The sequence below is a fragment of the Camelus bactrianus genome, chromosome 23, assembly GCF_048773025.1.
Source record: "Camelus bactrianus isolate YW-2024 breed Bactrian camel chromosome 23, ASM4877302v1, whole genome shotgun sequence".
Lineage (NCBI taxonomy): Eukaryota > Metazoa > Chordata > Mammalia > Artiodactyla > Camelidae > Camelus > Camelus bactrianus.
This window is the reverse complement of record NC_133561.1, coordinates 38,270,836-38,284,639: the sequence shown is the minus strand read 5'-3', so window position 1 is coordinate 38,284,639 and position 13,804 is coordinate 38,270,836. Positions and strand designations below refer to the sequence as shown.

The 13,804-nt window shown below is 41.2% G+C and overlaps 1 pseudogene; it reads left to right on the top strand.

The window, feature by feature from the left end:
- Positions 1-2,672: 2,672 nt before the first annotated feature.
- LOC105071477 (olfactory receptor 5G9-like) lies at positions 2,673-3,614 on the top strand (annotated as a pseudogene).
- Positions 3,615-13,804: the final 10,190 nt, after the last annotated feature.

Here is a 13,804-nt window from a genome sequence, read left to right as displayed (position 1 = left end):
GCCTATATCCAGGCAGAAACAAACATAAAATCACCAGAAAATAGATCTCATGGGACTTCCTTATGCTATGAAGCAAAACTTTAATTGGGCTTTCCCTTAGCAGCTCATCCTCAGGATATGGTACACTTTGGGGAGCGAGCATCTTCCATAACAACAAGAAAGACAAAATGATGCAACTAGTTCAGGGGGCTTTTAGCTAATTGATGAAGATGCTGAATATGTGTTACAGTGGAGTCTTCCATGTTTTCTTTTTGGAAGAAAATACAGAATAAAATTAAATGACTGTTGAAAATTCTGACCCGTTTTTGTGTGTGTGGAGGTAGCCACGTTAAGGGAAGATGAAACCTGGGAAACTGGCTCGCTTTTGCTTTAGTTCTTCGTGCCATCTTTAAAGAAGAGGGAGCCCTTTACAGCATAAGTTGCGACCTTCTGCATCATTATCTGTTCTTCTTTCTGCCTGACGTTTAGCAAGCTAGGAGAACATAAAAGAAATTGGGATCAAAATAAGTGATATATGTGGTTCCTGGCCAAGATCGACATGATCCTCACCATTGTTTGATGACTGAGGAAGGTCTCAGGAGGGATGACATGGGGAAATAGGTTTAGGTTCTGCAACTGGGTCAAAGTATAATCAGTAAGTATGAAATGGGACAGGGACACTGCAGTAGCAGGTCGGGGGGAAGGCAGCACTGAATTCAGCTCACAGCCCGGTATAAACCACCGGGTGATGTCCTTGCTCAGACAAGGCTGTCACAGGCTGTGCTGATATTATCCTTGGGCTCCAGACCTGAGATCTGATTGTGTCCCCCACCCTGTATGGAGCACTGCATTCTATCCTAAGCACCAAGCGACAAAGAAAAACCGAGACATTAAAATGTGCATGGAAGGCTTGGGCAGGCTTAGGAACCAAGACTGACAAGGAAGCGTTGAGGACCTCTGGACAGTTGTCAAGTGGAAGAATGAGAAGTAGCACTGGCAATAGTGACTGATCCTGGAGGAGTTGTGTCAGACTCTTGAAGAGACTTGAGCAAGAGCTGCGTGTGATGGGTGGACAGTGTGACTGGCTAATCCATCTTTTTCTTTAATTCCCCTGGAGTGAAGGATGGCATATTAGCTGTAGTAGTTGCCCTCAGAGGAGGCCTTGCTAAAGTCAAATGATCAATTTCAAGTTAGAGAAGTGAAGGGAACTGTCTAGCATAAGGCTGCTGTTGAATTCCAATGTTCATGGGCTAGTAAAAAAAAAAAAGTTAAAAGTAAAGTTTAAGAAGTTTTCTGAGAACTCATCGACCCTCTCATTCTAAGTGGATGAGAATTCTGGGAGATCAAGGGTTTTAGCCACACTGAATGAATGAAGCAACTCAGGTTCAAAGAGATCAGCTGACGTAACCAAGGTTACCCTTATAGTGGGTGAAAAAGGACATATGGATGATATAGAGGTGGTATAAGTTAGGCTCTTTTCCTGGCTTGTTCCCTATACTGTTTCCATAAAGGGGATATTAAGCTTGACCGTCTATTATCCAGTGGCCTTCCTACCAATGACCATTGGCTAGAACCTAACACCAGGAATAGGAAGCCAAAAATGCATTGCCTGTACTTATACTGCAATGAATTTTGAACCTCTTTGAGATGACAGGATCTGTGAAGACACAGGAAACACTTCCACAGTGTGCAAAAGGAAAGGGCACAGTCTGTTTTGACCAATACATGTTCTAAGCCCATTCCTGCCATTTGCTAGCATTATGAGCACTCCTTGATCTTCAGTCTTCCTCTTATGTAAAGTGAAATAATGGGGGGAGGGTAGAGCTCAGTGGTAGATTGTGTGCTCAGCATGCACGAGGTCCTGGGCTCAATCCTCAGTACTCCGTTAAAGAAATAAATAAAAAATAAAGAAATTAATTAATTAATAAACTTAATTACCTCCCCCGTCAAAGTAAAATAAATTTAAAAATAATAAAATTAAAAATCAAAGATAGCATTAAAAAATAAGGTGAAATGATATTTAGTTTTCAGGGTTATTAAAGGGACTACATAAGGCAAAAATACGTACAATTATTCTGCACTTATCTCGGTTCTTAATAAGACACTGCTACATGATTTGCATGCATTATCTCATTTAATCCTCACAACAATTTACAACATAGTTGTTACTATTATTAATCCTGCCCCACAGATGAAGAAAAGTCAGGGTTCCCAGGGTCAGACAGGTAGGTTCCCGGGCCACTGTAGAACATACACTTAGCCTTGGGTTGTATCATCACCAAGAGCACAGCATTCAGCCTGAAACGGAGTGGCTGCTCCTTCTTCTCCAGCTTGCCTCATTTCCACTCTCCTGCATCCCTTCACCAGGTGTGCGTCCACCTGGTGAAATCACTGAAGCTGCAGTCACTGGGTGTTTATTCTGGAACTATCTCTGCTATCGGTTAGTTATGGACTCGAGCTTCTAGGCTGATGTTTTCTCATCCATATGTTGACAGGGTTCTATAGAGTCTTAAAATATTGTAGCTTCAGGTCTGATCTTTTGTGCTGGCTTCTATCTTGCCTGTATTTCCTTAGCCATAGTGTGTAGCTAAGTCATATCCTCTCCAATGCTCTCCTGTGTCCTCCTTTTGAAAGTACTTCCGCCCAATCTGTTGTGATGCGCCTGCTTTCCGTGATGGAAACCAGCATCGGTCATGGCCAGTGAAAACTACACGCGGGTCACTGAGTTCATTTTCAGAGTTTTGAATTACAACCCCAACTGCAGGTGCTTCTCTTCCTGCTTTTTCTGAGTTTCTACGTCATCGACCTAACCGGAAACTTGGGGACGGTTGTTCTGATACAGATCGATGCCCGCCTTCACATGCCCGTGTGCTTTTTCCTCAGCCACCTGTCCTTTGTGGACATGTGCTTCTCCTCAGCCATGAGCCCCAAGATGCTCGCTGACTTCTTTGCGAAGAGGAAAGCCATCTCCTTCCTGGGCTGTGCTTTGCAGCAGTGGTTCTTTGGGTTCTTTGTGGTGGCAGAGTGTTTTCTCCTGGTGTCCATGGCCTACGACCACTATGTCACCATCTGCAACCCATTATTGTATTCAGTTGCCATGTCCCAGAGACTCTTTATCCAGCTCGTGGCTGGTCCCTATGCCATTGGGTTCGTGAACACTATGATGCACACAACAAATGCATTTCACCTCCCTTTTTGTGGCCTCCAGTGTCATCAATCATTTCTTCTGTGATATGTCCCCCCTGCTTTCCCTCATGTGCGCTGACACCAGGCTCAACAAGTTAGTCGTCTTTGTGGTGGTGGGAGCCATGGGAGTCTTCAGCGGTCTGACCATCCTGGTCTCCTATGTCTGCATCCTCATCGCCATCCTGAAGATCCGCTCTGCTGAGGGGAGGCACAAAGCCTTTTCCACCTGCTCGTCTCACCTGATGGCCGTCTCCATCCTGTACGGTAATCTTGTCTTCATTTGCGTGCGGCCTAGTGCAAGTTTCTCCCTGGATCTCAATGAAGTGGTGTCGGTGTTTTACACTGCAGTCATCCCCATGTTGAACCCACTTATCTACAGCTTGAGGAACAAGGAGGTCAAAGGTGCTATCCACAGGATGGTCACAAAGAGGAAGTTCTGTAGGGCCTAGATTCTTATCTCCAAAGGACACTGGGGGCGGAATCAAAGAGAACAGACCAATTGTGTAGATTCCTAAAGATTCCAGGCCACCTGAAAGTGGGAGCCTGGTGGCACCCCTTCACCCATTCATCCATCCAGTTATTCATTCATCTGGTCACTCAATGTGGATTCATTAAACCGTGCATGTGATCTTCTATTACCGTTCAAACCCACACCCACTTAATTTTGTTTCTCTCAGACACCTCACAGTCCAATTATTTTCAAAACAATGTTATTATTTAATATCAGTTACTAATTGTTTAAATCATCCCACTAACACATTTTCTTTTTCTGCTGACTCCTTGACAAGTACTCCAGTTCCCAAAAATGGGAATTTAAAAATTTTTGTGCTGGGTTTTACATGCACATCTAGCTCCCTTCAATAGGCATCTGTACAAAAAAATGATGTGGGGCTTTATGTTTAAACTCATAAATGAAATGAAGCTCTTGGCTATACACACCAGCTTGGGGGAAGGCCTTGAGACAAAGGACTATGTGTGTGTCAGGAACTGAAGATGGACCTGTGTTCAACTCCGACAGATGGGCCCTGTTTACAGTAATAAAGGCCCTAGTGTTTATCTCTGATACATTTCATACCTGAAAGGGCTTCTGATCGAACGGGGTAAGACTGTATTTTCTCAGGATTCAATGTTCTGGTAGACGTTTAGAGGATTACCTAAGCATCTCTGGTTTGGGGCTCGGTTGTACATAGGACAGCGCCTTCTGAACCCTGACAATGAAGCCCTTCCCCGGTCAGGAATGTACAGGGAAATGCCATGGTTGGAGGTAGGCTCACAGTCTAGATCTGCCTGTTCTTAGTAAGGTCAGTACATTTGTAGCATCACGAGGAACTGCATCCATGCAGCTCAATTGGATGGTTTTGAATCCTGTGTGTGTTGAGTGCTGGGCAGCCTTCAGGTCTGAGTGCAGTGATGGACCACCACTGAGCGGGGAGAGTGGTCACCCTGCCAGGGTCTCCCCATCCTCTCAGAGACCCAGGAAGGGTGCCACTTCTATCTTACCTCTCTTGGTCTGGCTGTGCCTTTTCACTTTGGGATGAAGGGACCAGAAAAAGACAGCGTTTCCCTGAGGAAATGCATCAGCATTTGTAGATGACATTGCAGTGTCATGCTATAGAAATGTCCTCAGAGGTTATAGGATAGCAGGTCTAAGATGTACTAATGTTCATCACCCTTTTGGGGTATCCCTCAAGCCCATAACAAGATAAATGGAAGTACTGATAATGTCTACCTTATCATAAGACCACTGTAAATATTAAACTAGAGAAGGCATGTGGAATTACTTCATAAACTGTAAACATATCTTGCTGTCTCCTCATAAAATCTATTCAGTGAATGACCCTGCCCTGAGACTGGTTGGGCTGGCCCCATTTACCAGTGAGCCTGCTCTAGCCTAGGGCCCAGCTTCACCCACCATTGGGCAGACATCAGCTGCAAGAAAACTGTAGCTTCACAGCCTGTGGACCCAGGCCACACACTAGCAGGCCAGACCCTGCCCAGGGACCAGCTGGGCGCTGGCCCACCCACTAGAAGGCTAACACAAGCTTGAAGACACTTGGACCCCTGCATCCAACTGTGTAAGGAACCGACCCCACCCACCAGGGATCCAACATCAGCTCTGGGACCCCTGGGCCCTGCAACCAGACCCCAAGACCCAGCTCTGCCCACCAGTAGGCTGCCATGAGTGCAGGACTACCAGTGGGTGGGCAACAGCCCTGGGGTCTCATTGACCCTGACTCCAACCACCAGTAACCCAGCACTATCCCCTGGGCCCCCAAGGATTCCACAGTCAACCACCTCCTGACCGTGTTCCACCAACCAGTGATTTGGTAACTAACAGGACTAGGGGTCAACCAAGCCTACAAGGCTGCCCCTGCAGTCATCCCACCACAACAGACAGACCCTCACAGCCCTCGTGGGGGGGACCCCTAGGGCATAGAGCCCTGGTGATGAGAGTGGTGTGCTCTGCTGGGACACATATGGGACAAGCTCCTACAAATGGCAACTTCTCCAAAGTTGGGAAAAGTAACCAACCTACCAGATACATAAAAATAAAAACAACAACTTAGGCAAAAACCACTTAGTGGAAACAGCAACATTGTCAAACCAAGGTGTTATAGGGTAAGTGCACAGTGTTTCAGATTCCTCAATATTTCTTCCTTTCCAGGAGTTTGCAATGTGGTAATGGGAAGGGGAGTGGAGGCAGTATTGAGCAGGAAAGAGCTGGAATTTTGGAGAAGTCACCCACGTTCTAATCCTGGATTGAGAACCGTAGATCTCTCACTTGACTTTTATGATTTTAGGGTTGTCTTTTTTTTTTTTTTTAGTTTTATTTTTTATTGAAATGAAGTTGATTTACAGTGTTAGTTTCAGGTGTACAGTGAAGTGATTCTGTTATACATAAACTTATACACACACACACACACACACACACACATATACATATATTTCAGATCCTTTTCCATTACAGGTCCTTAAAAGAAGTTGAATCTAGTTCCCTGTGCCTGACAAGTAGGTCCTGATTGTTTAGGGCTGTCTTTTAACCCAGCCGATAAGCCAGGGAGAGGATTGCCAAAGCTACCGAAGCTCTGTGACTAGTCTTGTAAAGGAGCTGATGTTCACAGGAGAGAAGCAGGAGGCAGCCTTACTCACTTTCATTATTGCCCCTTCAAAATGCTGCTGTGCTATTCCAGCCCTTCCTACCACTCCCTGACATCACAGACAGATCCAAGAGATTTTCCTTGCACTCAGAAGAAACAAATGATTTCCTTTTCCAGGTATCAAAATGTCAAGTCCACTGTCCAATGTCCAATGACACACCCTTTTCCATATTGAAACATTGTCCTTCCTTCATCCTGGGCTCTGGAGCCTGAGTGGTGAAAGGGGGCAAATCCAACTCTCGGTTCATCGCGGCACCTCCTTTCCCACTCTCACTGCTGTGTGTGGCCAGTCCTGGATCAAAGGCCAGGGTGGAAGGAAGAGGGGCCAGAGAGCAGGGAAAGTTGATGGAACTAGTTGGGATCTGGTGTCAGCATCCTTTAATGACAGATGCCCGATTACTGGCTCTTTCTCTTGGAGGATGCTTTGGTGGGTTCCTCAGAGCCAGAGTGCCCCTCACCCCAGCTACCTGTGACCCCCAAATTCAGCCCTTTAGTCCTCTGTGAAGCCAGGTCCTCCTCTGTCTGGACAGTCCTGCAGCTCTCTGGCTTCTGACCTTGACTCTGGGCTGTGATTATCCCACCCCTCCAGAAGGTTGACTTGAGGGAGTCCCTTTTTAAGATGACCCAGAATGTTCCCTCTTCCATGAGGCCCATATCTGACTCACGGGGACTGCAGGCACTTCTGGTCCTTCCAAAGTCTGGAAGGGCAGGCTCTGTCCCCTGACTTGTAATGGGAAAAGAGTAGCCTATTGACGATTCTCTCCAAAGAAATCCTCCCTGAATTGTCTTTGCCTCCTCTCCACAGCTTCCTCTTCCCTAGGGTTAGAGAGATCAGAGGTGAATGATCTGATCTGCCAACCCTGGAGGCTCCAGGGTGAGATGTTCCCACAGCCTTAGGGAGGGGCATCCACATGCTCTGTGTGAAAATTCAGCAAGTTCAGCCACAGAGTATTTTGTCCATGATTCAGGGGCCTCTGCTAAAAACTCCAAGACAGCATCTGAGCATCCTGTTATAATTTAAATCAGATAGTAAATGGCAGAAACCTAGTTATGTGCCTTGTTATAGTAAATTCTCAATAAATAGAGGCTATTTTACCATGTTGACACTGACTAAAGCATTTTTTTCCCACCTGTGACAGTCCCTAAACATTGCTGCATGTAAAAAAAAAAGTTGGTTTCTGTATTATTACCTGATGCTTCATTACCAGTACTTTACAAATACCTTACAAATTTTCAATACTGTGAGATTTCCATTGACTGAGAAAATGTACATAATCACAGAGTTATTTTTTGTATTTCTGTGGTAATGTTTTCAGAATAAAGATCTTTATGTTTGCTTTGTATAAATAATGAAACTGTCAGAAATAATAGCTTAGTTAATTTATCCTATAATTCTGCACTGGGTTTCTTTTTTTAAATTTTTATTGAAGTACAGTCAGTTTACCATGTTGGGTCAATTTCTGGTGTACAGCACAGTACTTCAGCCATTTAGGAACATACTTATATTCGTTTTCAAATTCTTTTCCACCATAAGTTACTACAAGATATTGAATATGGTTCCCGGTGCTATGCAGTATGAAATTCTTGTTTATCTATTTTGTAAATATTAGTTAGTATCTGCAAATCTCAAACTCTTAATTTATCCCCCGCCACCCCTTCCCCTCTGGTAACATGAATTTGTTTTCTATGTCTGTGAGTTTGTTTCTATTTTGTAAACAAGTTTGGCTTTTTTTTTTTTTAAGATTCCAAATATAAGAGATATCATAAGATATTTTTCTCTCTCTGCACTGGGTTTTAAGTACTGTTTGTGTCCCACAATTTATAGTGCTCTCAGCTTGTAGGGAAAGCAGTGAGACCTAGAGAGGCATGAAAACCCTCTTCTCTGCTGTATCTTGGAGGAGGGGATGAGAATAGGAATATGGGAACCCTCATGAATTATCTGTGTGCTTTTAAGTGGTTTTTCTGCATGTAAACCAAGGACAATATTTATCCTATAGTATTGTTTCTGAGAAGTATTTTTTATTTTGTTTTATTTACTTTTTGGATAATGGGAGTGTTTCAGAATAAGATGTTCAATAAAAGGCTCTTTTGAAACAAAGATCAACATACCATGATAAAGCCACATTTGGAATGAGATTCTCTGAAACACTGCAGAAGGCAATGCATTATTAAGCACTTTACGCACTGCCTGCATCATAACAATCACTGCATGCGTGGATTTGTATTGATCTTGTATTGCCTCCTGCTGCCTTCAGACATTGTAGCCTAGAGACCCACATCTGCGTGTCTACTGCTCCTGTTTTATTGACTTACTTACTTTGGAGCACAGACGGCTTCTTGTGACACTGTCACATACTCCAAATAGACTTTAATGAAACCCAGCCTGCCAAGTGAGTTGGTAACTGCTGATCCGTTATGGGGATTGTGTCCTCTAAGGAAACCAGTGAGCTGTGGGGGCTACCCAGATTCATAGGCAGGTCTCCACTGTAGCCAGTGCCTTTATCACAGGCAATGTCATGCCTGTGATACGCATTGATAATCAATAATCAGTAATCAATGACTGTCATATGTCAGTCTTCTTCATTCTTTGGCCTTTTGTGTGCTTGGGACAGAGGGAGCAGAAGATACCACATGGACTAGTGAATCTTCCCAAGGTAGCATGCCCCCCAACTCTGTGAGTAATTAATAGACATAGAGAAAGATCATAATGAAATAAATTGAGGAAGACTGCATCTTATACACTTCACCACCCCACCCCTTGGTGACTCATACAGAATGTTCATAGAAATCTGACACTAAATAAACTTGTTTATATTTGATGAAGTTAGTGTTTCCCAAACTTGTTTGGAAGTAGAGCCTTTTGTGAAGAACTCTTAGTAACATGCATGCAGTGGAAATACTGTTCCAGGTCACAGTTTGAAAACCATTGTCTCATAGGGAAAGGGAAGATGTGGTTGAGATACAGATATTTCCTTCCACTTGAGGTAGAATTAATTGCACTTTGAGGAGTGACAAAGAGAAGATTTGCCAATATTCTTTACTCATGTCTTCTAAATTTTTCTTTGTTTCTTAGAAATTGAAAAGAGAAAGGCATGAGGAAGGAATATTTTTCAAATTACTTTTTATTCAGTATAGTTGACTTACAGTATTATATTAGTTTTGGATGTACAGCACAATGATATTTTTATAGATTATATTCTGATGGAATAAATTTTCATATACTGAGGTTTGGAGAAGTCGTTCTGACTTATACATGATTTAACTTAAACTTTATGCTAATTGGAACAGCTTGCTTTGTGGCCTGTTAGACATACATTGTACATTTGTGTTAACCATAAAAGAAAAGGGTGCACCGGCCAGGAGTAAAAACCTCCTGGTTTTTAAGCATAAACATGAAATGCCTCCCATCCTGGGACACCAATGCTGGAACTCCTTCGATGATAAGACTCCCTTTCCAGGCGCCAAGGCCTTACTGATTCACTGTGTATGAACTGATCTGCCTTTTTTGAAATCTTGATGGAATGTACTCTTGTCATGTTTAATGTTCTTTGCTTTGACAAGATGTAAAACTGTGCTGAAAACCATTCAGGGACTGGCAGACTATGGCTGGTGGGACAAATCCAGCCCGCCACCTGTGTGTGTACAGCGTGCAAGCTAAGAATGGTTTTTACATTTTTAAATGGAAATCAAAAGCAGAATAATCACCTAAGAAAATTATTTGGAGTTCAAATCTGGGTGTCCATAAATAAAGTTCTATTAGAAGACAGCCATCTTTACGTTAGAGTTTCTCAGCAGCACCATTATTGACATTTTGGGCTGGATAACTGTCTGTGGGCACCATTCTTTGCATTGTAAGATGTTTAATCACAACCTAGCCTCTAGTTTTTAGATGCCTGTAGCATCCTCCACCCCGGTCATTAAAACAAAAATGTATCTGGATGTCCTCTGTGGGACAAAAATATATAAACCAGAGCCACTGATTTATGCTTGTCCATAGCTGCTTTGGGGCAACAAGAGCAGAGTTGAGTGTTGTCACAGAGACAGCATGCCAACAAGCCCTAAAATATTTACTAATAGCCCTTTATAGAAAAACTCTGATGACTCTTGCTTTATTCTATTCTATTCCTTTAAACAATGTTGGTCATGACCTACTAAAGTGATTTTATGAACATTTCCATTAATAGGGCTTCAGTTGCAGTTTGAAAAGTGGTATTCTCATTTAGCTCTAGAGAGGCAGTATATTAAATATTAGATAATAGCCAAACATGGGTTCATATTTTGTCTGTGGCACCTACCAGCTGTGTGAACCTGAGCAAGTTACTTAACCTCTCTGAGCTTCTATAACCACATATATAGAGTGGGGATGATGATAACCATAGTTACATAGTTATTTTTGTAAAACGACCAGAATGGTGCCTTGGTAGGTAATGAGCACTAGTTGTTTGCTATTATCACTGATGTTTGTGTTTGTCAGGGTCCTCTAGAGAAACAGAACCAATATGAGGTGGGTGTAAAGGTAGAGTGAGATTTCCTTTAAGGAATTAACTCAAGATGCTGGAGGAGCTGCAGTGTGGACAGCAGACTGGAGGTGCAGGGAAGAGTCCATGAGACAGTTCAAGTCTGACCATCAGGCTAAAGACCCAGGAAGATCCAATGCTGTAGTTCAGATCTGAAAGAAGCCATCTGTGGCAGGTTTCCCTCTTGCTCAGGAAAGATCAGTCTTTTATTCTATTCAAGCCTTCACCTTATTGGATGAGTCCTACCCACATTATGTAGTGTGATTAATTTTACTCCAAGTTCACTTAAATGTTAATCTTATCCAAAAACACCCTCATAGAAACATCCAAAATAATGTTTGACCACATATGTGGGCACTGCGTTTCAGCCACATTAACATATGAAATTAATCATGGCAGTGCTCAACATAGTCCATGTCACAGTACAAGAAAGAAAAATGGTAACTCTTCAGCACCCTGAAGACAGTGGGAGAGGACTTGTTCAGATATTTTATTATTTTAAAATATATAATAATAATATACAAAATGATGAGAATATGTTTTGAATTTATATAAAAGCTATAAATAATTTTTTTTCCAAAATTTTGAATGGAAAACTTGAGTTTGCTTCCAACAGTTTTACCTTAAGATTTTGGTTGAAATGACTGTGCACAATGTCTGAGGAATACTTAATTTTTTTAAAATTGAATTATAGTATATTTCCAATGTTGTGTTAATTTCTGGTGTACAGCATGAAGAATAATTTTTAGTAATAATTTAAAATTTAATTTTTACTTCACTTAAATATTTAAAGACCTGACATTAAATTGAAAGACATGATGTTAAAGCTGTTCATTTTCTCTTTTTGACAAATGCAATGTTGAGATTTCTCCTTATAATGAAAATGGTACATCTATTGAAAAGCTCTTTTTGTTCACTATCATTCCTATGCTACAGAGTAGTTGCTTAAGACTATTTTTTGAATGAGTGTTTATAAATGACTAATATTTATGTGATCATCCTTATCTCAGCAGAAAATCCTTGGTTTGTCTTTGCATGTCTAAAAAGGTGACTGATACTGATAGTAATACTATTCACTGTAGTCGAAAATGTGGAAACAATCCAAATACCCACTGACAAAAAAATAGATAATCAAATGTATATCCATACAATGGAATATGATTCAACCTTAAAAGGAATGCAATTCTGACACGTGCTACACCACAGATGGAGTTTAAGACATTAAGCTAAGTGAAACAAGCCAGGACAAATACTGTACGATTCCACTTAGAAGAGGTTCTAAGAGTAGTCAAGTTCATACAGACAGCAAGTAGAGCTGTGGTCACCGGGGTGGGGGAAGGGATATTATGGAGTTATTGATGACAGATGCAGCATTTCGGTTTGGGATGGTGAAAAAATAATTCTGGAGATGATGGTAGTGGTGATTGTGGGGCAGTGTGAATTTACTTAATGTCACCGAATCACCGAATTATACACCTGAATGGTTAAAATGATAAATTTTATGTTGTACATATTTTATGATGATTAAAAAAAACTGACAGGATTTATGTAGACTAAGGGAATATACTCTGCCTTAAAGAAGTATCCAAGTCTCTATTTTTTGTAAAAAAAAAAAAAAAGGGAACTTCATAATGATTTGAAAATGTCTTTTTATGACTTTCATCCTTGAAAGTAAAAGTTGCAGGCCCAGATGCTCCGAGTGACAGATGGGACAATGAACTACTAAAATAGTTATTTCCCTCTGTTGAACATTTAAGCCCAGTGAACTAGAGCATTATGTCCTTTATAAAGAAATATGATTTAGCTATTACCAGTCTCAACCAAGTGTCTACAAAACCATGAAGGTATTATTTGTTACCTGGTTAAATAAGAAATAAAAATAAAATGTTATATACCTATTTTCAAAACACTAAACAAGGAAGAAAGATTAAAAAAAAGAAAAAAAAATGAGCCATCTAAATTAGTAGCAGTTTTATTTGTATAATGAGATCACATATGACTTTAAAACTTTTTCTCTCTGTGTCATTATTGTTTAAGCTTTCTAGAATGAGAGTGTTTTAATAATATCTACTTAAAAAGGACCCTGAAATTCTCTTCAGAATGTCTACTTAATTCACCACTGTCCTTTTCATGGGTAGTAACTCTCCTTTTATTTAGTTTTGGTTTAGGCTGGAATTTGAGAATAAGCCTGGCTAATCTATTTATTACTCATTATCAGTCAATAACACTGTTTTAAATGTTGCCTTGCCAGAGTACAGGCTTCAGATATTTGATTTATTATCATTTCCTCGTGTAAAAGATACATTCTCTACTCTGCTCCACATTTTGATTTACCTGGTTTTAAACTTGAGGCCCCAGTGTCATGATGAGGTTCTTCTAAAGGCTCTTAGGAGGTTCTGGGCCTGTAGACCCGCTGGTGGGAAACACTGTGGGGAGAGGGAAGGAGCAGAAAGTGGGGAGAGAGGAGAGGATTGGGAAAGTTAAATGCCTATAATTTTTGCATAATTTTGTAAAATTGAGATCCAACTAATACCCTGGCAGATATATGTTTATGTGGGAAGCCTGAGGGCATAAGACCATTGACAACACTGATACAGGACCCTTGACCTTGTACACATAAGATTAAGAAAATACTGGCTTGGGAAGATGACTGCATAGGAAGTCACAGAGTAGTTTAAGGCTTAACTTTGTCACTCATTTTATCTGTGATCTCCAGAAGCTACCTCGCTCCTAGGAAGGCCTCATTTTCTCATTTATAGAACAGAATTACAGCCATTTCTGAGGAACAAACTAAGGATAATTTATGAAGGCTAAAATACTTTATGATTTGTTGGCATTTGCTTTTACTATTAATAAAAATAACCAAAAAAAAAGTCTGTATCCTTAGTAAATTCCCACCCCAATAAAGCACAGCTAATGTACAACTAAAATTCATGATGGAATGTAAGTGTCATAAGAAGGAAA